General features: G+C 43.9%; 1 protein-coding gene across 4 annotated transcripts in view; it reads left to right on the forward strand.

The window, feature by feature from the left end:
* Positions 1-25,980, forward strand: part of LOC124038042 (N(G),N(G)-dimethylarginine dimethylaminohydrolase 1-like) — a 127,688-nt gene that overhangs the window by 50,229 nt on the left and 51,479 nt on the right. The window contains exon 2 of one of the 4 annotated variants that reach the window (XM_046353423.1): positions 3,486-3,684. The exons of the other annotated variants lie outside the window; for them this stretch is intronic. The gene's annotated coding sequence lies outside the window, so the exon portion shown is untranslated. The remainder of the gene's footprint in view (positions 1-3,485; positions 3,685-25,980) is intronic. 4 annotated transcript variants of the gene reach the window in all.

The raw sequence follows: 25,980 nt of genomic DNA on the forward strand, positions 1-25,980 counted from the left end.
GGCTTATTCATGTGTCAGTGTGTGTAGTAAAAACAGCTCAGAGTTGAGCTTCCTATCAGGGAGCCGCACAGAGATGACATCACTGGGTTTTCTATTGTGAAGTGGATTTGTCTAGGAGCTCTTGGTCACCTCCCTGACCAAGGCCCTTCTCCCCCAGCTCCATGAATAGTCTTGGTGGTTCCAAACTTCTTCCATTTAAGAATGTTGGGGCCACTGTGTTCTTGGGGACCTTCTTAGGGACCCACTGTGTTTTTTGGTACCCTTTGCCAGATCTGTGTCTCGACACAATCCTGTCTCGTAGCTTTATGGAAGGATGGGCTATCTACAGGTGCAGTGATCTGTGAGCTGCTCTGACAGCTGGTGCTTAAAGCTAGTGAGGGAGATGTGAGTCTCCAGCTTCAGAGATTTTTGCAGTTCATTCCAGTCATTGGCAGCAGAGAACTGGAAGGAAAGATGACCAAAGGAGGAATTGGCTTTGGGGGTGACCAGTGAAATATACCTGCTGGAGCACGTGCTACGAGTGGGTGCTGCTATGGTGACCAGTGAGCTGAGATAAGGTGGGGTTTTACTGCTAGGTATCCAGTGGGTTTGGCGACGAGTATGAAGCGAGGGCGAACCAACTAGAGAGTACAGGTCGCAATGGTGGGTTGTTTATGGGGCTTTGGTGACAAAACGGAGGGCACTGTGATAGACTGCATCCAGTCATTGCGCAATCACGTGTAAAAACAGAATTTTGACTGGTCACTATTGAAAAGAGGATCCCAGCTTTCTCGTGCTGCTATTCCATGACATAGACTGACCAGGTGAATCCAGTTGAAAGCTATGATCCCTTATTGATGCCACTTGTTAAATCCACTTCAATCATTGTAGATGAAGGGGAGGAGACAGGTTGAAGAATAATTTTAAGCCTTGAGACAATTGAGACATGGATTGTGAATGTGAGCCATTCAGAGGGTGAATGGGCAAGACAAAATATTTAAGTGCCTCTGAACGGAGTATGGTAGTAGGTGCCAGGCTCTCCAGTTTGACTGTGCCAAGAACTGCAAAGCTGATGGGTTTTTCACGCTCAACAGTTTTCCGTGTGTATCAAGAATGGTCCACCACCCAAAAGACTTACAGCCAGCTTGACTCAACTGTGGGAAGCATTGGAGTCAACATGGGCCAGCATCCCTGTCGAACGCTTTCGATACCTTGTGTGGTCCATGCTCTGACAAATTGAGGCTGTCCTGAGAGCAAAGGGGGTGCATCTCAATATTAGGAAGGTGTACCTTATGTTTTCGACATTCAATGTATATTAGTAGGCTATATGTAAATACCAGGCTAAATTGAGAATAGTCTGATTGGTGAGAATATTATCAAGTGCTTGTCAAATTGTCAAGACTGATGAAGTGTGTGCAGCCTGCACAGGAAACAGAAAACAGAGCAGAGGTCATGCCTTTCATGTGACTTTTTTCAAATCATCATTAGTCACATCATGCAGCTTTAGAATGTATTACAAATCAAAACATCTAGCTCAAGGTGTGTATCTCCACTAAAGTTGCATCAATAACTCCAAGTTAAGCATTAAAATGATCACTTTGTTAACCGCTAAACACAGAATGTGTGCACTCCCTCAGAAATCATTTGGGATAAATATACTTTCTATTTTATTGAGCTATGTTCAATTGTATTCTTCTTACTATAAAATACTATTAAAAAAATGCCAAGGAATTATAATCAAGTCGAAGTTTACACCTTTTTTACCCGGAGGAAAATGGGGCAGGGTCATGCTTTTCCAATTTCAGCCAGGGGTTTAGTCAGTGGAGGGTCATGTCATTTGTTACCGATTAAATGTCATAATGCTCAGTGTTTGAGAATGAATTACTTATTATATCTCGATGTGTGCCCGATGCTGGGTGAGCAATATCAGTGCACCTAGTGTGGTCTCAGTCAAGTGATCCGTAGCCTATACGGCTATACGAAGAGCTCGGAGATGCACCGGGCAAAGTTATATTTCTGAGAAAATGAACTTCCATCCTGAGTTTTTGTGCTACTGGGGTGGTGTATTTAAAACTAGGCTACACTACATTTGTATATTTAACGAGGCAAGTCAGTTAAGAACACATTTGTATTTACAATGACTGCCAGGGTACAGTGGGTTAACTGCCTTGTTCATGGGCGGAACTACAGAATTTTACCTTGTCAGCTCAGGGATTCAAATCAGCAACCTTTCGGTTACTGGCCCAAAGCTCTAACCACTAGGCTACCAGCCGCCCCATATTCATCACATACAGCAATGGATAAGCTATCCCAATCATACGCCCTGTCTATCCAATGGCTGTGCTCTGTACCGGTGGCACTCCAGGAGACAAGTCTAAATATATTCGTAAAATAAAAAGATATATCTGTGCGGTGGACTAGGCCTACTGTTGTCCTGTTCAAGTTGAGGTCCTTCTGTAGCTCAGTTGGTAGAGCATGGCGCTTGTAACGCCAGGGTAGTGGGTTCGATCCCCGGGACCACCCTTACGTGACTGTAAGTCGCTTTGGATAAAAGCGTCTGCTAAATGGCATATATTATTTGAGAGGGAGAGTGTGAAGATGAGATGGAAGACCGGAGCTAAGCTTGCTACTGCTATAATTGATTTTAATAAAAATGTTTCGTTGTCCTTAACGAAGCTATTTATGAGAATGATTGACCTCACAATAAGTCATATTCAAGTAATTTACTAAATGTACATTACTATGAACAGGCAGCCACAGAGATAGACAGATGGGTGCTGAAAGTAGGCTATTTCGAGAATGTCTAATTCATTTAAACAGTCTTCATTTCAATTTGACTTTGGGCTACAAACAACAGGATGGTCTTTGTCTTAGAGCCTATTTCTTCCTATTCAAGAAATAAGAGGTAGGCCTATCTGTTCGACAGATTAAATTATAGTCTACCAGCCATAGATGTTATCAGCCAATTCCTTCCGTCACAATGCACTCCTTAAATATCTCAGTGAATGGCTTGGTGTATTAAATTAAATCCAGGGCTCGAATTGAGAGGGTATGTGAGGGTATTGTGGCTTTTGTTAAAGAAAAATGGCTAAAAAGCATAGTTTAAGATTTTTTTTTTTTAAATGGGGTGGACCTGATTTATGAAAAGCGATCTGTAACGACCACTGCAATGTTTTATGCTAGTAACAAGCTGTAAAATGCCGGAGAAAGACTCCGATGCACATGGGATTTATTTAGTTTGTCTCTATGACTTTCAGAGGCTGCTCTACAACCTTCTATAGCCGAGGAGACAAAAACATTGACTTTGCTTGGGAAGTAATATGTGATTCTGTCACTATCAATTGACGTTCAACATTTCAACAGGCTGTCAAACAACATACTAACTTTAAATCAGTCATGAGCAAGCCAGGTAGCCTGAGAAGCAATGGAAATGTTTTTATTTTTATTATTTCAAGGCTATACCTGCCATTTAGGAAATCAATTGTGAAGCATTTGTGACACTACAGGCTGGCAGGAGCGCTGAGCACTTCAACAACGCACCGACAGCAGGACTTCAACATTTGTGACACTACAGGCTGGCAGGAGCGCTGAGCACTTCAACAACGCACCGACAGCAGGACTTCAACATTTGTGACACTACAGGCTGGCAGGGGCACTGAGCACTTCAACAACGCACCGACAGCAGGACTTCAACAACATTGCCATGTAATGCTTGCAAAACGAAGAACAGTTTCCAAAACTGTTCTCTGCTATACACTTTATGTTTGAATTATTATTTGGGGTATAGTGGATCATTCAGGGAGGGTCAGGTAAACATATTTTACTGACGGAAGAGTCCTCCATTTGCATTTCAGAGAGGTCAGATTTTCTCCAGGTATCCCTCATTATAAATTTGACCTTTGTTTAATCAGGAAGGACTCATTGAGATGAAAATCTCTCTCTAATCCGGCCTAAAATAAAGAGCGGATTTATTGTGATGGTGTACAATTTATTAGACTAAAATGTAGATGTATCAAAGGTCAGCACACTGACTTGTAGGCTATGCGTGGAAGCATAGCTACTGAACGTGTTTATGTTAATTAACGGTCAATTACCGTGGGACCGGCAGTTGTTTACATGACAGTTACCTGCTGACAAATGTTCAGGACCACCACAGCTCTATGAGTGAGTACAGCGAGGTAAACTAAGCTAGCTTTGCTATGTTGAGAACAAAGTTGAGGGCTTCTCTCCTCCTGACTGACTAGCCATCTTAAGATGGTCAGCTAATTCAGTTGCACATGTAGGCTAAAGCCTGCGCTGACCGTGTTTAGCCAAGCTGACAGCAGCTAAGCATAGCTTGGGGATAGCTGCAGCAGACTAGCCTATCTATCTGATATTTCTCTGTCATATCAGTTACAGCAAGAGCCTGGAATGTGTTTAATAACACACTCATTCTACAACACCTTGCTCAAAAAGTAGCTTGCAACTTAGTTTAAAATGTTCATTATATTTGCTGACAAAGCTCCCAAATGCTAGCTAGCTAGCCTAACTTGCCAATCCAGGTTAGTTATCAATATTTTGTCCGAGTTGAAATTAGTTGGCTAGCAAGCTAGTATCCAATGCAAATGGACTACAGTTAGCTGTTGTTTACAAGGTAGATAGCTAACTTTCTTTTTTTTAACTAGGCAAGTTAGTTAAGAACAAATTCTTATTTTCAATGACAGCCTAGGAACAGTGGGTTAACTGCCTTGTTCAGGGGCAGAATGACAGATCTTTACCTTGTCAGCTCGGGGATTCGAACTTGCAACCTTTCAGTTACAAGTCCATTTCTCTAACCACTAGGTTATGCTGCCGCCCCAATGGTACAACACATTGCACATTAGTTTGATGCATTTAGCTAGCTACAGTATCAATAGTGTGCCTACCCTCACCACCTGGGGACAGCACGTCAGGAAGTCCAGGATCCAGTTGCAGAGGGAGGTGTTTCATCCCAGGGTCCTTAGCTTAATGATGAGTTTGTTGTAATGCATTTGAAGTTTGCAGCAACTTCATGGAAGCCTATTTTCACTTCTATTTGCCGAGCGAAATGTGTGTGTTGCACCCATACAGTATGCAGACTTGACAACATTGTCCACAAACTCCACATGGCAGCTGGGGGCGGATCACAGCGTGTTATCTCTGGGCATTTGGGCATCATTGGCAAAAGTGGGCATGTAAGTATTACATACCCAACTTTCAATTAAATCGTGACAAACTCGATTACAAAACTCAGTTTTGGATGAGACTGACTTCATGATCAAAATGATCCTATTTACTCTTTGCTTCATTTTGACACTATAATATGATTCTGACTCATATCGATGCCACACAGGTCAATTTCTACGAGAGAAATAATTTATTGCCTTCAGTTGCTCTTTAAAGATCTTCAACAACCAGCTGCTCTCTAAACCACAGAGAGAGGAGTGGGTTTGGACGACTGAGCTCTAGAATTCTAGCAATGTTCCAGAACCCACCTGGAGATTATTTTGTGTGTGTGTGGCTGGATGGAATGGGAGGAAGGATGATGACTGGAATTGGATACTAGGATGTCTACTGGTGCAATGGCTTGTTGCCATCGTCTGGGGTTAAGTCTTTCTAAACCAGTGGTGATTGGAGGGGTACCATTCCTGGAAGATAAAACAGCTTCACCAGCTGGTAAAGGTATGATGCCCTGAATCCACGCAGGTTTCACCCCCCAGGCCATACTCTCAGCCCTTATAAGGTAAAATCACAGGTCTGCCCGAGAGCAAGAGTGAATCTATTTTGCAGCATTGAGACGAACTGAGGTATTCATGGCTGGGAGAAGCTTGAAATATGTAGAAGACGGTGTTTGTTTTCTCTGATTCCCTGTACATATCCTGGAATTCTGGACTGGCTGCTGGCATTATGCAAAAATACAGAATTGGAGCTATTTTTTTATCTAGTTCAGAGTCTTTGGTAAACGCATCAGCGAAATGTGTGTTTTCAGAGCTCGGTTATAAGCATAAACAACCCTCCATTTCTTTTGGCCCTCTTGCAGAAATCTGTGCCGATCCTTCCAAAGCATTGCTGTGTCTGTGGGTGTTCTGGGCTTCTATTTTGTTGTAATATCTAATTTTGTCCAGTAGGGTTGTGTTCAGTTCCATCTCAACTCCCATCAGTATAAGAATCCTCATTTGAAATAAGTGAGACTTTTCAATTCTGTATCGACTGAATTGAAATGTATTAAAACCCGGTCTGTTGTCCAGTGCTCTCTGCGTTTGTTCTCCTATGCACCATTTGTGTGCTCCCATCTCTGTGTGAGGTGTACGGTGTGTTCTGGAACTTCCCGACCTGGCCTGTCTGTGTGTGTGTGTGTTCTGACTTGGTCTGAAAGTGGGGGTTTCGTCACAGGAGGAGTCCATATTTATGAACAGATTCACAACTATTTTTCTTAGGTTCTGTAAAAATAAATTATGTAGAACTTTTAGAACACAAGGCTTGAAAAAACTATGTGTGAATATATCTAGTCATTTATCTATGCCAACAGTGCGCAAAAATGCCTCATTTATCATAGCCATATCAGATAACAAATCCTAATTGCTAAATTGCTCCATATATATTCAGTCAATAAAAAAATGGTGTTATTTAAGGTTGATTTCAATCGGAATATCAACTGGTTATATTATATCGTGGCAGTGGTGCCTCTTAGTAGAAGCCTATAGTTGTGCAATAGCACACATAGCCTTGTTTTGTTCATTTAGCAGACAAGACACTCTTATTTCCTGAGCCCTTATCACAGTCGAGACACACCTGTTTCATATTAGTTTGCAAACAATGTCAAATATATATAAATGAGTTAATAAAGCCGCATACAAACATGGTCTCTTTTTTGTTTTCTTGAGTAAGGCAGCTCCAAAATGCAGGTCTTTCAGCCTAGCTCAGTGCTTTCTGTGGTGGTGGGGCGGGCCAGCAGATAATAGGAGCATTGCGCCGTGACTGGCTCAGTATTCAGTCACTCATGGGGACATTGCGCACTCACCAAGCGTTCAGTCCTTATAAAGGGTAGATATCCAAAATTTCAGCCCCTTGGGTCCTACCATAGAGTTATATTGCAAGTGCCCTTCCAATAAGGCTCAAGGTCATTGGCCACAGAAATGACATCAAATCACTTTATGTACAGTTGCTTTGATTGGACTGATCATGTCAACATCTTACTTTCACAATCTTAGCTAGCAGTCATCATCATGAATCAAGTCTACTGACACATCCTTTTAAATTCTTGTCCTATGAAGATAAATAAAGAAGAGAAATATAGTAACATGTATCGGTGCTCATTGGCCATTGGACATAAACAAGTTGGAAATCGCAAATCCAACAATGACTGGTTTGGAAGGAATCAGTGGCTAACTGTGAGTTCAAGACAACTGGGAACTACACCAGCTACAACTGGGAACTACACCAGCTACAACTGGGAACTACACCAGCTACAACTGGTGAAATACTACACCAGCTACAACTGGGAACTACACCAGCTACAACTGGGAACTACACCAGCTACAACTGGGAACTACACCAGCTACAACTGGGAACTACACCAGCTACAACTGGGAACTACACCAGCTACAACTGGGAACTACACAAGCTACAACTGGTGAAATACTACACCAGCTACAACTGGGGAAACTGGTGAAAACTACACCAGCTACAACTGGTGAAATACTACACCATCTACAACTGGGAACTACACCAGCTACAACTGGGAACTACACAAGCTACAACTGGTGAAATACTACACCAGCTACAACTGGGAAATTCACCAGCTACAACTGGTGAAATACTACACCAGCTACAACTGGGAACTACACCAGCTACAACTGGTGAAATACTACACCAGCTACAACTGGGAACTACACCAGCTACAACTGGTGAAATACTACACCAGCTACAACTGGGAACTACACCAGCTACAACTGGTGAAATACTACACCAGCTACAACTGGGAACTACACCAGCTACAACTGGTGAAATACTACACCAGCTACAACTGGTGAAATACTACACCAGCTACAACTGGTGAAATACTACACCAGCTACAACTGGGAACTACACCAGCTACAACTGGAACTACACCAGCTACAACTGGGAACTACACCAGCTACAACTGGGAACTACACCAGCTACAACTGGGAACTACACCAGCTACAACTGGGAACTACACCAGCTACAACTGGGAACTACACCAGCTACAACTGGGAAACTACACCAGCTACAACTGGTGAAATACACCAGCTACAACTGGGAACACCAGCTACAACTGGGAAATACTACAAGCTACAACTGGGAACCACCAGCTACAACTGGGAACTACACCAGCTACAACTGGGAAATACTACACCAGCTACAACTGGGAACTACACCAGCTACAACTGGGAACTACACCAGCTACAACTGGTGAAATACTACACCAGCTACAACTGGGAACTACACCAGCTACAACTGGGTACTACACCAGAAACTGGGAACTACACCAGCTACAACTGGGAACTACACCAGCTACAACTGGGAACTACACCAGCTACAACTGGGAACTACACCAGCTACAACTGGAACTACACCAGCTACAACTGGGAACTACACCAGCTACAACTGGTGAAATACTACACCAGCTACAACTGGTGAAATACTACACCAGCTACAACTGGGAACTACACCAGCTACAACTGGAACTACACCAGCTACAACTGGGAACTACACCAGCTACAACTGGGAAAACTACACCAGCTACAACTGGGAACTACACCAGCTACAACTGGGAACTACACCAGCTACAACTGGGAACTACACCAGCTACAACTGGAACTACACCAGAAATGGGAACTACACCAGCTACAACTGGGAACTACACCAGCTACAACTGGTGAAATACTACACCAGCTACAACTGGGAACTACACCAGCTACAACTGGGAACTACACCAGCTACAACTGGGAACTACACAAGCTACAACTGGTGAAATACTACACCAGCTACAACTGGGAACTACACCAGCTACAACTGGGAACTACACCAGCTACAACTGGTGAAATACTACACCAGCTACAACTGGTGAAATACTACACCAGCTACAACTGGGAACTACACCAGCTACAACTGGGAACTACACCAGCTACAACTGGGAACTACACCAGCTACAACTGGGAACTACACCAGCTACAACTGGGAACTACACCAGCTACAACTGGGAACTACACCAGCTACAACTGGGAACTACACCAGCTACAACTGGTGAAATACTACACCAGCTACAACTGGGAACTACACCAGCTACAACTGGTGAAATACTACACCAGCTACAACTGGGAACTACACCAGCTACAACTGGGAACTACACCAGCTACAACTGGTGAAATACTACACCAGCTACAACTGGGAACTACACCAGCTACAACTGGTGAAATACTACACCAGCTACAACTGGGAACTACACCAGCTACAACTGGAAAACTACACCAGCTACAACTACTACACCAGCTACAACTGGGAACTACACCAGCTACAACTGGAACTACACCAGCTACAAACTACACCAGCTACAACTGGGAAAACTACACCACCAAGCTACAACTGGTGAAATACTACACCAGCTACAACTGGTGAAATACTACACCAGCTACAACTGGTGAAATACTACACCAGCTACAACTACTACACCAGCTACAACTGGGAACTACACCAGCTACAACTGGTGAAATACTACACCAGCTACAACTGGGAACTACACCAGCTACAACTGGGAACTACACCAGCTACAACTGGGAACTACACCAGCTACAACTGGTGAAATACTACACCAGCTACAACTGGGAACTACACCAGCTACAACTGGTGAAATACTACACCAGCTACAACTGGGAACTACACCAGCTACAACTGGGAACTACACCAGCTACAACTGGGAACTACCACTACAAGCTACAACTGGGAACTACACCAGCTACAACTGGTGAAATACTACACCAGCTACAACTGGGAACTACACCAGCTACAACTGGTGAAATACTACACCAGCTACAACTGGGAACTACACCAGCTACAACTGGGAACTACACCAGCTACAACTGGTGAAATACTACACCAGCTACAACTGGGAACTACACCAGCTACAACTGGGAACTACACCAGCTACAACTGGGAACTACACCAGCTACAACTGGGAACTACACCAGCTACAACTGGTGAAATACTACACCAGCTACAACTGGTGAAATACTACACCAGCTACAACTGGGAACTACTACACCAGCTACAACTGGGAACTACACCAGCTACAACTGGTGAAATACTACACCAGCTACAACTGGGAACTACACCAGCTACAACTGGGAACTACACCAGCTACAACTGGGAACTACACCAGCTACAACTGGTGAAATACTACACCAGCTACAACTGGGAACTACACCAGCTACAACTGGTGAAATACTACACCAGCTACAACTGGGAACTACACCAGCTACAACTGGGAACTACACCAGCTACAACTGGGAACTACACACCAGCTACAACTGGTGAAATACTACACCAGCTACAACTGGGAACTACACACCAGCTACAACTGGTGAAATACTACACCAGCTACAACTGGTGAAATGAACTACACCAGCTACAACTGGTGAAATACTACACCAGCTACAACTGGGAACTACACCAGCTACAACTGGGAACTACACCAGCTACAACTGGGAACTACTACACCAGCTACAACTGGTGAAATACTACACCAGCTACAACTGGGAACTACACCAGCTACAACTGGTGAAATACTACACCAGCTACAACTGGTGAAATACTACACCAGCTACAACTGGTGAAATACTACACCAGCTACAACTGGGAACTACACCAGCTACAACTGGGAACTACACCAGCTACACCAGCAACTGGGAACTACACCAGCTACAACTGGGAACTACACCAGCTACAACTGGGAACTACACCAGCTACAACTGGTGAAATACACCACTACACCAGCTACAACTGGGAAATTACACCAGCTACAACAACTACACCAGCTACAACTGAAATACTACACCAGCTACAACTGGGAACTACACCAGCTACAACTGGTGAAATACTACACCAGCTACAACTGGGAACTACACCAGCTACAACTGGGAACTACACCAGCTACAACTGGGAACTACAAGCTACAACTGGTGAAATACTACACCAGCTACAACTGGGGACAACTTACACCAGCTACAACTGGTGAAATACTACACCAGCTACAACTGGGAACTACACCAGCTACAACTGGGAAATACTACACCAGACAATGGGAACTACACCAGCTACAACTGGGAACTACACCAGCTACAACTGGAACTACACCAGCTACAACTGAACTACACCATACTACACCAGCTACAACTGGGAACTACACAGCTACAACTGGTGAACTACACCAGCAAATGGTGAAATACTACACCAGCTACAACTGGGAACTACACCAGCTACAACTGGTGAAATACTACACCAGCTACAACTGGGGAACTACACCAGCTACAACTGGTGAAATACTACAAGCTACAACTGGGAACTACACCAGCTACAACTGGGAACTACACCAGCTACAACTGGGAACTACACCAGCTACAACTGGTGAAAACTACACCAGCTACAACTGGGAACTACACCAGCTACAACTGGGAACTACACCAGCTACAACTGGGAACTACACCAGCTACAACTGGTGAAATACTACACCAGCTACAACTGGGAACTACACCAGCTACAACTGGGAACTACACCAGCTACAACTGGTGAAATACTACACCAGCTACAACTGGGAACTACACCAGCTACAACTGGGAACTACACCAGCTACAACTGGGAACTACACCAGCTACAACTGGAACTGAAACTACTACACCAGCTACAACTGGGAACTACACCAGCTACAACTGGTGAAAACTACACAACTGGTGAAATACTACACCAGCTACAACTGGGAACTACACCAGCTACAACTGGGAACTACACCAGCTACAACTGGGAACTACACCAGCTACAACTGGGTGAAATACTACACCAGCTACAACTGGAACTACACCAGAACTACTACACACCAGCTACAACTGGTGAAATACTACACCAGCTACAACTGGTGAAATACTACACCAGCTACAACTGGTGAAATACTACACCAGCTACAACTGGGAACTACACCAGCTACAACTGGGAACTACACCAGCTACAACTGGGAACTACACCAGCTACAACTGGGAACTACACCAGCTACAACTGGGAACTACACCAGCTACAACTGGTGAAATACTACACCAGCTACAACTGGTGAAATACTACACCAGCTACAACTGGGAACTACACCAGCTACAACTGGGAACTACACCAGCTACAACTGGTGAAATACTACACCAGCTACAACTGGGAACTACACCAGCTACAACTGGTGAAATACTACACCAGCTACAACTGGGAACTACACCAGCTACAACTGGTGAAATACTACACCAGCTACAACTGGTGAAATACTACACCAGCTACAACTGGGAGCTACAACACCAGCTACAACAGAACTACACCAGCTACAACTGGGAACTACACCAGCTACAACTGGGAACTACACACCAGCTACAACTGGTGAAATACTACACCAGCTACAACTGGGAACTACACCAGCTACAACTGGTGAAATACTACACCAGCTACAACTGGTGAAATACTACACCAGCTACAACTGGTGAAATACTACACCAGCTACAACTGGGAACTACACCAGCTACAACTGGGAACTACACCAGCTACAACTGGGAACTACACAAGCTACAACTGGTGAAATACTACACCAGCTACAACTGGGAACTACACCAGCTACAACTGGTGAAATACTACACCAGCTACAACTGGTGAAATACTACACCAGCTACAACTGGTGAAATACTACACCAGCTACAACTGGGAACTACACCAGCTACAACTGGGAACTACACCAGCTACAACTGGGAACTACACCAGCTACAACTGGGAACTACACCAGCTACAACTGGGAACTACACCAGCTACAACTGGGAACTACACCAGCTACAACTGGGAACTACACCAGCTACAACTGGTGAAATACTACACCAGCTACAACTGGGAAATTCACCAGCTACAACTAGTGAAATACTACACCAGCTACAACTGGGAACTACACCAGCTACAACTGGTGAAATACTACACCAGCTACAACTGGGAACTACACCAGCTACAACTGGGAACTACACAAGCTACAACTGGTGAAATACTACACCAGCTACAACTGGGAAATTCACCAGCTACAACTGGTGAAATACTACACCAGCTACAACTGGGAACTACACTAGCTACAACTGGTGAAATACTACACCAGCTACAACTGGGAACTACACCAGCTACATCTGGTGAAATACTACACCAGCTACAACTGGTGAAATACTACACCAGCTACAACTGGGAACTACACCAGCTACAACTGGTGAAATACTACACCAGCTACAACTGGGAACTACACCAGCTACAACTGGTGAAATACTACACCAACTACAACTGGTGAAATACTACACCAGCTACAACTGGTGAAATACTACACCAGCTACAACTGGTGAAATACTACACCAGCTACAACTGGTGAAATACTACACCAGCTACAACTGGTGAAATACTACACCAGCTACAACTGGGAACTACACCAGCTACAACTGGGAACTACACCAGCTACAACTGGGAACTACACCAGCTACAACTGGGAACTACACCAGCTACAACTGGTGAAATACTACACCAGCTACAACTGGGAACTACACCAGCTACAACTGGGAACTACACCAGCTACAACTGGTGAACAACTGGGAACTACACCAGCTACAACTGGGAACTACACCAGCTACAACTGGTGAAAACTACACCAGCTACAACTGGGAACTACACCAGCTACAACTGGTGAAGCTACAACTGGTGAAATACACCAGCTACAACTGGGAACTACACCAGCTACAACTGGTGAAATACTACACCAGCTACAACTGGGAACTACACCAGCTACAACTGGTGAAATACTACACCAGCTACAACTGGGAACTACACCACCAAGAACTACAACTGGGAACTACACCAGCTACAACTGGTGAAATACTACACCAGCTACAACTGGGAACTACACCAGCTACAACTGGGAACTACACCAGCTACAACTGGGAACTACACCAGCTACAACTGGTGAAATACTACACCAGCTACAACTGGGAACTACACCAGCTACAACTGGTGAAATACTACACCAGCTACAACTGGGAACTACACCAGCTACAACTGGGAACTACACCAGCTACAACTGGTGAAATACTACACCAGCTACAACTGGGAACTACACCAGCTACAACTGGTGAAATACTACACCAGCTACAACTGGGAACTACACAAGCTACAACTGGTGAAATACTACACCAGCTACAACTGGGAACTACACCAGCTACAACTGGTGAAATACTACACCAGCTACAACTGGTGAAATACTACACCAGCTACAACTGGTGAAATACTACACCAGCTACAACTGGGAACTACACCAGCTACAACTGGGAACTACACAAGCTACAACTGGTGAAATACTACACCAGCTACAACTGGGAACTACACCAGCTACAACTGGTGAAATACTACACCAGCTACAACTGGTGAAATACCACACCAGCTACAACTGGTGAAATACTACACCAGCTACAGCTGGTGAAATACTACACCAGCTACAACTGGGGAAATACTACACCAGCTACAACTGGGAACTACACCAGCTACAACTGGTGAAATACTACACCAGCTACAACTGGTGAAATACTACACCAGCTACAACTGGTGAAATACTACACCAGCTACAACTGGTGAAATACTACACCAGCTACAACTGGTGAAATACGTTTCGAACAGTCATTCAACTCAGATTTTGTCAATCGGGCATCTTTCTCTTTGATGACAACATTTGCCTGCCGCGCAACTTTCCTCTCCAAGCACATCACAATAACGTGAGTCCAAAAAATGTCTTGTGCTGCTTCATAAATTATGTAGGATGCCATAGAGATATGTGTACTGTAGCTAAGAATTTAATACTAAGTGTATGTTGTGTAGTAAGCTGTTAGTAGCACCTGTGCCTCACCCTAATAATTTGGTCTATTTTCACCAATGCGGTATTGTAAACACATCGTTCGTGGCCGCTGTGGGCTTGTTTGCCTATAACCTGGTTTTAGAGAAATGTAATCATTGAATATTGTAAGAGCTTTCTTTGTCTGTTTATATGCCCCCTTTATTTATACTACGGTTCTGACTTGGTGTACAGGGAGAATACTGTAAGAACGGCCCATGTTCTGAATTCTGTCGCTGTACATTTCAAAAGTGCTGAAGAAATAGTTTTATTGACTCCGTCCGTCGTCGCTCACTCATTAATGTCTTAATCGAAATTACAGATTGCCTCTTATCTACTTGTTGTTCCCTTATGCCATAGTTTGTACATCTCAATTATCAGTAGAAACCACATTTATGCAAGTCAGCCATGTCAGCTATGTTTAACAAAAAAACTAAAAGGCAGTTAATGAGGCTGAATGAACTGTTTCGCTGCCAGACAAGGCTCAGCTGAAAGCCAGATCTGGCAGTGGTAAGGTATTGGGACTGCTGTTTGGACACTGCTGTTGGGACAGCTTTATGTAGGCCCTAACAGTTTGTGGGCACCGTTTGTCACTGTTATAGTGCAATTAATGTGTTGTGTAGTGTCTTTGCTGGCATGCATCCCACATTTAATTTTTGTTGCCCCACCAAGATTTGAAATGGCCACTGCATACAGACACAGCCTGGCTACATTGTAACCGCGAAGCAGCCATGGTGTGATCACATACGGGGCTCAGCCAGGACAGTTACTTTTGGAGTGAATAGTGAGTGAAAACATTTGAACAACGTGATTTAACCCGATTGATGTTTGGAAAATAGATGGCAAAAATGCAGAATGGTGTTAAATGCCTGTAAACAGCTTGTGGAGAAAATGTATTATTATTATTATTACTACATATAATGGTGTAATATTAGGCCTACTGTCATATGCCTGTGCTCATGGTGGTTCTTACAGGCAAAGTTAAATGACAAAAATGTGCTTGTGGTTCACACAGCTCAAATGATAGGTAACAACAACCTGAGTGCATCAGGACAACAAATATAAAAATATAAAACAATGCAGGTGCCTTTTCATTTGAAACGCCAGTGCTACAACTAGTGCTTTCTAACTGTACTGAACCGACACAGTGGTGCACAGGAGGGAAGCAAAACTTTCCTGTGGGCAAAACCATTCATCTTCAGTGGGTTGATGGGGGTAGAATGTATGCACACATGACTGTAAGGCTTTGGATAAAACTAAATGGCATATTATATTATTATATATTATTCAGGTGATGGGGGGAAGGATGGGCAAAACCATTCATCTTCAGGTGATGGGGGGAAGGATGGGCAAAACCATTCATCTTCAGGTGATAGGGGGAGGATGGGCAAAACCATTCATCTTCAGGTGATGGGGGGGGATGGGCAAAACCATTCATCTCCAGGTGATAGGGGGGAAGGATGGGCAAAACCATTCATCTTCAGGTGATGGGGGGGAAGGATGGTTGCAAATACATGCAATCCATTTTAATACAGACTAGCTCAAAACATGAATCATTGAAAATGACAAATTACCCAACAGATCGTGATACTTTTCTGGCAAATGTGGTAAGTACTTTTCTGTTTGGAATGTGGGGATGCAGCTGCTCCATTGCTCATGCGTCTACGTGTGGAGTGTGTGTGTGTGTGTGTGTGTGCAGTGTGTGTGTGTGGCAGTGCATAACTCAGTTCCCTGTTGTGTAGTTAATCATGTCCAGGGATGGCCTTTCAACCATTCAATCAACCCCTGGAGGACCCCCCCCCCCCTCTCTCACTCCAATAAGAAGAATGTAAGCTCTGTCTCTGAGACACGTGCATACACATACACACTGAGTGCTAGATTGGCCGAGCCTAAAGAATGCAATTGCACCATATTCCAGGAACAATCTATAATGCAGATGCCATATAATTGCTTTCTGCAGGACTGCAGGCATTGTGGTGTCATCCAATCCTCAGGGTCTCATCCAATCCTCCTTTTCCTCTTTCTCTCCTTCCATAATTCAAGTCGTTCTCAGATGTCATTTACGCCTCTGTGTTCTAGCTTTAACTCAATTACCTTTTATATCTTACTCAAAATGACTTAGCTGACCAACTTAGCATTGGCAAACGTTAGTGTTGGGACTACTAGGCTAGTGTGTCTCCACAGTGTGGACTGTTAGCTGTGTCTCTGCACTCTGGCCTGACCCGTACTGTCACTATTAGCCCCAGGCTAATAGTGACAGTCACAGCAGCTCCCTGACAGCTACAGAAGCGCAACACTGAGACTGTGTGTGTGCTTATGTGTGTGTGTGTGTGTGTTTGGTGGCATGCATCCACACACACACTGGGATGCAAGCAGATGCGCTCAAACACAACACAGGAATGCACAATCGCCCATACACACACACATGCTTGTATGCAAAAATACACTGAGTATACTAAACATTAAGACATTTCTATAACATAGACTGATCAGATGAATCCAGGTGAAAGCTGTGATCCCTTATTGATGTCACCTGTTAAATCCACTTCAATCAGTGTAGATGAAGGTGTCAGGTTGAATAATTATTATTAAGCCTTGAGACAATTGAGACATATAATTGTATTGTATATACTGTATATATATTGTATATACAAGCACATGCACATGCATAATATAAGAACTTTTCCATGTTGAATCATAGGCCATATTTTCCTGTTGGCTTCTCTTATCCAATCAAGTCACACCTTTCAGAATTCTGAGAATCCCAGAAATGGGTTAGTTGATGAGCTTCTGAACATCTCTGTGTGTTATCAGATTGAGAACGGGCTTATGGAGAGGGGTGGGAGGGACTTTGAAATCTGATCCACTTTCATACTAGTGAAATGAAGGGAAAGAGCGACACTCTCCTTCTCCTTATAGGTTTTGCACTAAGAAGTCAGCTGGAGTCCCAACCCAAGGTGGGTGTTTTACTCTGAGAACACACTCAGCACAAACCAAGGTTCGCCCCACATTTACTTTAAGGTGACACTAATCTTTCCACGATGTAAACAATCGGGTTAAAATGGGATAAATGATACAGATTTCACACTTTCAGAGAATTCACACAATTACACTGCTGTTTGTTTTGTTCTAGTTCAAGTTTGACTGTAGATTGATCATTGTCTGATGGCCTCTTGCTGTAGCTAAACCCAACAGCAGTTTGTTGTGTACAAAGTAAAAAACAAACAGGCCCACTAGGGTGTGTAACAGTAACAGTTGGCCGTGAGAAGACAGTTTTCTGGTCAGTTACTTATTTAAAATTAGATTTCATTTGTTCTCCCGCTTCCCTTCACATAAATCAAAGCAGCAAATGTCTGTAGGAGTGGAAACTATCACTCACTTAAAGCTACTATCTGGGATTTGCATTTCAAACCCAACGGCAGCCCCACCATTTAAACTGAGGGATAGGCTGGAGAAACTCGCTGTAAATAACACAGAATGTTTGGTTGACACAGGGTCACACGGGAAGCTAGAGCAGGAGAGGATCAGGGCATGGTAGTGAGTAGTGGAGGGCAGTGTCAGTGTCATACTGACAACCCTGTGTACTGTCAGAGCCAAGCCAGAGTTCCTGAGAGCTCCAGTTCCGGAAAAAGAACCTTTAAATAACAACATATGGATTATTTTTTTCTAGGTCAGAATGCCGTGGAATGTCTGCCTGCAGTTAACAGAGGAAATATGGAATTACATGCAAGCCTTACATCACATAGCAAATTAGCAGACCCCTACTTTAATCCCCCCCCCGTGCCAGTAAAGCACACATAATTAGAGCATGACACAGTCAGTCGCCCTCCTCGCTGCTCTGTTGTTTTCCCCCTCCTATTCTTTCATCTCTTTTCCTCGCTCTCGTTTTTTTTCATCTGTTCAAAATCCTCAGTATGACTCGAGGCTCTATTGTCTGTAATGTACTGTATGCTAATCGTTGTCAAAATCTGCCAAGTTATTTCCTGAAAGAGGAGATGGGCCATTATACGGAGGAGGGCTGGCGAAAGTGGGGGAACAGCGAGGCAGAGGAGGGGGACTGTTTTTTTGGATGGAGCTCAGGGTAGGGATGCTTGCTATTCCCTTATTCCCTTATTCCCTTATTCCCTTAAGTGTCTGGAAAGTGTACGTTTCCATTACATCCTGTCTCGTTTCGCTGCAGTGCATTTGCGTTGGTTGTTTTTGCACTGAGGCCAGGGGGCACGATGGCAGATGGCAGGCCTGAGACTCTCTGTGGACAGGGCATGCAGCCCCAGGTAGGGTGAGGAGTGTCCCCCCAGGTGGTGGGCACACATGGGCTACATGTGGAGCTTCAAACGCATATCTGTTGGACGGGTTGGCTCTTCTGGCTGCTATCACAAAGAGACAGGATAAATCAGAAGCAGAGGCTGTTTGGGATTGGTTGAGGCTGGCTGGCTGTAGAGGTGGCTGGCTGTAGAGATGGCTGGCTGTAGAGGTGGCTGACTGTAGAGGTGGCTGGCTGTAGAGGTGGCTGACTGTAGAGGTGGCTGACTGTAGAGGTGGCTGGCTGTAGAGGTGGCTGACTGTAGAGGTGGCTGGCTGTAGAGGTGGCTGGCTGTAGAGGTGGCTGACTGTAGAGGTGGCTGGCTGTAGAGGTGGCTGGCTGTAGAGGTGGCTGACTGTAGAGATGGCTGGCTGGTGGCTGACTGTAGAGATGGCTGGCTGTAGAGGTGGCTGGCTGTAGAGGTGGCTGACTGTAGAGATGGCTGGCTGTAGAGGTGGCTGGCTGTAGAGATGGCTGGCTGTAGAGATGGCTGGCTGTAGAGATGGCTGACTGTAGAGATGCCTGTTGTATTATTGTTTAGTTTCTTTTAGTCTGTGGCTGGGATGGTTTGTTTTGAGCAGACTGTGTAGTTGTAAGTGACTTTGTCACCTTTATTTAACCAGGTAGGCTAGTTGAGAACAGGTTCTCATTTGCAACTGCGACCTGGCCAAGATAAAGCAAAGCAGTGTGGCACAGACAACAACACAGAGTTACACATGGAGTAAACAATAAACAAGCCAATAACACAATAAACAAGTCAATGACACAGTAGAGAAAATAGAGTCAATATACAGTGTGTGCAAAAGGCCATGAGGAGGTGGGCAATAAATAGGCCATAGGAACAAATATTTACAATTTAGCAGATTAACACTGGAGTGATACATGAGCAGATGATGATGTGCAAGTAGAGATACTGGTGTGCAAAAGAGAAGAAAAGTAAATAAAATAAAAACAGTATGGGGATGAGGTAGGTAGATTGGGTGGGCTATTTACAGATGGACTATGTACAGCTGCAGCGATCAGTTAGCTGCTCAGATAGTTGATGTTTAAAGTTGGTGAAGGAAATATAAGTCTCCAACTTCAGTTATTTTTGCAATTCGTTCCAGTCACTGGCATCAGAGAACTGGAAGGAAAGGCGGCCAAACGAGGTGTTGGCTTTGGGGATGATCAGTGAAATATACCTGCTGTAACGTGTGCTACAGGTGGGTGTTGTTATCGTGACCAGTAAACTGAGATAAGGCAGAGCTTTACCTAGCATAGACTTATAGATGACCTGGAGCCAGTGGGTTTGGCTACGAATATGTAGCGAGGGCCAGCCGACTAGAGCTTACAGGTCGCAGTGGTGGGTGGTATAAGGTGATTTGGTAACAAAACGTATAGCACTGTGATAGACTGCATCCAGACTTCAAGTGTTTACAATATGGTTATATAAGGTCTTTCCGATTTACTTTTTCAACATTTCCTGAGGATTCATTGCAGTGGGGTTTTAGCCTAGCTTCTTCAGCAGTTGTGACAGTTGTCACAGTTGTGATACACCAAAAGTCCTATAACCCCAGGAGAGGAATGTAAACACATTGTTCCATTTCTCTTCAGCATGTATTTTTCTGTAATCACTAATCTACCCTGACATTAGCCCTGGGCCGGAAGATCAGGATTTTGGTGACCCTGGCTGTTTCAATGAGTCATGCATGCAAAACACCCACCCAATCTAGATAAAGAACCTGGCCGTAGGTTGATGAGAGGCCACCACACACACATACGTCCGCACGTACATATTGGCATATTTAATAGGAAACAACCAGTCCATTTTACAGCAGTTTTAACATTACATTCTTAATCTATAAATAGATGGCTCACCGCACAATCCAGCTTTTAAATACATATCATTAATCTAGTGTCTATATACATAAATGTAACAACAAAATGTAACTGGTTTTACCTCATTTCAACCCAAAGATTAAGACTAAATGGAAAAGGCTTGAATCCTTATTGGTATTGCCAGAGAGTTTTCTGAGGACAAATGGTGTCCTTGAACCGAGAGACTATTGATTTCGAGGAAGGATGGAGTGAGAATAGTGTCTGTACACTGTAAAGAGAATTAGTAACTAGCTGATCCTAGTAAAGCCTAAAAACCTATAGTTAATGTCCAGTTCCTTCCAGTGTTTTTCCCTCCTCTCTACCTCCTCTTTTACGTAGACCCTTACTGGTTTACATCAGCATCTGTCTGATCCCTTGTTTCTTATGGCAGGAAAAAAAGAAACGCCTGGGAAAGCCCTTCATTAACATTTATGGGAAACATGGTCCTCTCGCTTTTTTCTATTCTCCCCTCCCTTTAAAATAATAAAAAGCCCTTACTTTCTTTGAACAGCGTCTACCCCCAATCCATGAGACTCCTGAACATCTAGTCGAGTGGCTACCCAGACTATTTGCATCCTCCCCCCTCTCCACACCACTGCCCCTCTCTGTTGTCATCTATGCATAGTCACTTTCATTAACTCTACCTACATGTACATACTACCTCAACTAACTGGTGCCCCCGCACATTCACTCTGTACCGGCACCCCCTGTATTTATTATTGTTTTACTGCTGATCTTTAATTACTTGTTATTTTTATCTCTTATTCTTTTCTGTATTTTTTAAAACGGCACTGTTGGTTAGGGGCTCGTAAGTAAGCATTTCACTGTAAGGTAAGGTGTTGAATTCGGCGTATGTGACTAATAAACGTTTATTAGATTTGAACTCTATAATTCCTAGGATTATTATTATTTTTCCGATCTCTGGAGAGCTATAACTCTTAAATGGTAAGACCTATAGAGACCCAACTTGATAGGCAAATACATTTGATTACACGTGGTGCAATTCGGCCAAATGGTGGCCTTATAAACAACATTTTACTTCAAAAGGTCACCCCCGCCTCCTCGTTTGACCTAGATTCTCGGAATTTGGTACAGCGTTTCCTCTCAACCCAAGGAAAACATTTTCCTCTAGAACCTACGATGTCACCATGATGGATCATCCGAAATTTTGAAAATAGTGTATATTTTCCAACATTTTTAATAAGATCTCCTCAGACAGCGCTTAATTAATTCCTCCATCTATGGACCAAGCAGCTGTAAGTTGAGTGAGGTTGTGCGTGACAATTCAAGTCTTTCAGACGCTCGTGGTGGAAAAGGCGCCCCCTGCTGGCTATGTATCTCAATACTCTCCAGAGTTATCTGATGTGTGCACAACCCACATGGATTCAAAGTGGAAAATTGGTGTGAGTACCAGAAAGTAAGTCAAGAATGTAACCCTTCAGATCCATACCACAACTTTCTGAGAACCAGACCAAGGACCAGTGTATCAACATCAGAGCAATTTAGAGGAGAATTAAGGGGTTAAGTGCCTTGCTCAAGGGCACATCAACATATTTTTCTTTACCAAGTCAGCTCGGGGATTCAAACCAGCAACCTTTGGTTTACTGTCCTAGCGCTCTAACCGCTAGGCTACCTGCCGCCAGTCTTGCTAATTTCAGGCCAGAGGGACAGTTAAAGCACATTTATTGCTTTTGTAGTCCAATAAAAACTGAATGATTCTGAACACTCCCAAGTCCCAACTTCGGCAGATAAGTTTCAAATTCGCAGAGAAATTTCTAGCCACAAGCATAATCTAGCTAGGTAGGGAGGGCTCATGAGGACGACTGACTGAATTGACTGAACCGAATCTGTTTGGGCACCAGGCATGTCCGTAAAGCCTCCCCCTTGCCTTCAGGACCCATAAGGTTCGCCATAATGGATTTTCCGTCATTTAGAATTTTGAGAAAAACACATAAAATGCTACTCCTCTAGCACCGAAAGAAATATCTACACAAAACTTGATACACTACATATACAAATGTATGTGGACACCCCTTCAACTTAATGGTTTCGGCTATTTCATCCACACCCGTTGCTGACAGGTGTATAAAATCTAGCACACTGCCATGCAATCTCCATAGGAAAAACATTGGCAGTAAAATGGCCTTAATGAAGAGCTCAGTGACTTTCAACATGGCACCGTCATAGGATGCCACCTTTCCAACAAATCATTTCATCAAATTTCTGCTCTGCAAGCACTGCCCCGGTCAACTGTAAGTGCTGTTATTGTGAAGTGGAAATGTCTAGGAGCAACAACGGCTCAACCACAAAGTGGTAAGCCACACAAGCTCACAGAATGGGACTTGAATAAGTGATGAAGCTCCTAAAAATGGTCTGTCCTTGGTTGCAACGCTCAATACCGAGTTCCAAAATGCCCCTGGAAGCAACGTCGGCACAGGAACTGTTCATTGGGAGATTCATGAAATGGATGTCCACAGCCGAGCAGCCACACACAAGCCTAAGATCACCATGCACAATGCCAGGCATCGGCTGGAGTGGTGTAAAGCTCGCCGCCATTGGTCTCTGGGGCAGTGGAAACACATTCTCTGGAGTGAATTCATGCAGTCCGATAGGAGAATGCTACCTGCCCCAATGCATAGGGCCAACTGTAAAGTTTGGTGGAGGAGGAATAATGATCTGGGGCTGTTTTTCATGGTTTGGGCTAGGCCCCTTAGTTCCAGTGAAGGTCAATCTTAGCGCTACAGCATACCATGACATTCTAGACGATTCTGTGCTTCAAACTTTGTGGCAACAGTTTGGGACGGCCCTTTCCTGTTTGAGCATGGTAATGCCCCAGTGGACAAAGCGAGGTCCATACAAAAATGATTTGTCAAGATCGGTGTGGAAGAACTTGACTGGCATGCACAGAGCCCTGACCTCAACCCTTTCAAACACCTTCGGGATGAATTGGAACGCTGATTGAGAGAGAGGCCTAGTCGCCCAACATCAGTGCCCAACCTCACTAATGCTCTTGTGGCGGAATAGAAGTAAGTCCCTGAAGCAATGTTCCAACATTTAGTGGAATGCCTTCCCAGAAGAGTGGAGGCTGTTATAGAAAGAAGTAAAGGGGTGACCAAATCCATTAATGCCACATTCTTTTGGTCATGTAATTTATATGGCATCTGTGGACCAAGATTTCTCAAGCCAATGCGCTCCAGGCTAGTATGTGAAACAACATGGCCACTACTGACCAATAAACATTCACGTGGGTGTATTCTATAAATGCATATAAATCACACGTATTTTCATTTTGTAACCATTTTGGGACACGTTTCAAACACTGAAGACTCAACATGCAAGCACAATCAGATCGACCACACGGTTGCTCTATAAGGTGCACATGTTTATATATTGTGATCTGTTTGAGTCAGAGTGATGAAATTTGGCATACATGCTCAGTGATATGAGTCTAGCTGACCTGTGGTTCAGTTTAGCCGCATGGTAGGGTTGTTGGACAGGAAACAACATTAATGCAAGATCATTGGCTCATGGCGGCTATATTGTTTCAGCTAGTCTTGGAAAATATTGCGTTTAACGACATGGGTACAATATGCTATATACCCAATTTGGTGTCAATCTGTCCAGCAGTTCTGGAGAAGATGTTTAAAGTAGTCAACATCATTGAAAATGGTCCAAAATAGTGTACATCAGAAACATATTAAATAATCAGTTTGATTTTGAGTTCTGATATTTGGCAAACATGGTAAGGAGTACAGAAGTAGCTCATCCTAGGGTGATGTGTCCAATTCGTCCTGATGGTGGCAGAGTGGGCCCACAACTTGAACCCCGACATTGCTGCTTGAAGCTATACCTTATTTTTTCATGCATATGAGCCACTCCCATACGTCTGGGTTTACATGGCTGCCCTATTGCTGTTTTGGGAGATCCCTTCACAATGGGCAGTTAGTTTATACCCTGGCTGGTTGGCAGAAAACTCCCCTTTTTGCCTTTGGGAACGTGTCCATCACATTCTTTGGAAACTCTGGGTGTTGCTGTGTGGTATGGTGTTCTCTTACTGCACACATCTCTCTCTCTCTCGCTCTCGCTCTCTCTCGCTCTCGCGCTCTCTCTCGCGCTCTCTCTCTCGCTCTAGCGCTCTCTCTCTCTCGCTCTCTCGCTCTCTGTCCAAAACCATTTCATTGTTCTGGAGCAGAGAACAAATCGCTGGGAACACCTCAAAAATATAAATTAGTTGGAAAAATAATGATTATAGAGTCTAGGAATGAGTCACTACAATGTATGGATTATGGCCCCCATTTTATTTGATGTTGAATTTGGGATGTTCCGTACTTATGAACAGGATGATGATGGCCCTGCGTTGTCCGGGTTTGGCTGGGGTAGGCTGTCATTATAAATAACCAACTTAACCAACTTGCCTCATTAATTAAATAAATATTTGGCCTTGTGTTTTTGGTTATTGTCCTGCCGAAAGGTGAATTTGTCTCCCAGCGTCTGTTAAAAAACAGACTGAACCAGGTTTTCCTCTATTTTGTCTGTCTATTCTGTTTCTTTTTATCCCCAAAAAACTCCCTCGTCCTTGCCGACGAAAAGGATACCCATAGCAAGATGCAGCAACCACCATGCTTGAAAATATGAAGTGGTACTCAGTGATGTGTTGTGTTGGATTTGCCCCAAACATAACACT

This window comes from Oncorhynchus gorbuscha, linkage group LG06 (genome assembly GCF_021184085.1).
Source record: "Oncorhynchus gorbuscha isolate QuinsamMale2020 ecotype Even-year linkage group LG06, OgorEven_v1.0, whole genome shotgun sequence".
NCBI lineage: Eukaryota > Metazoa > Chordata > Actinopteri > Salmoniformes > Salmonidae > Oncorhynchus > Oncorhynchus gorbuscha.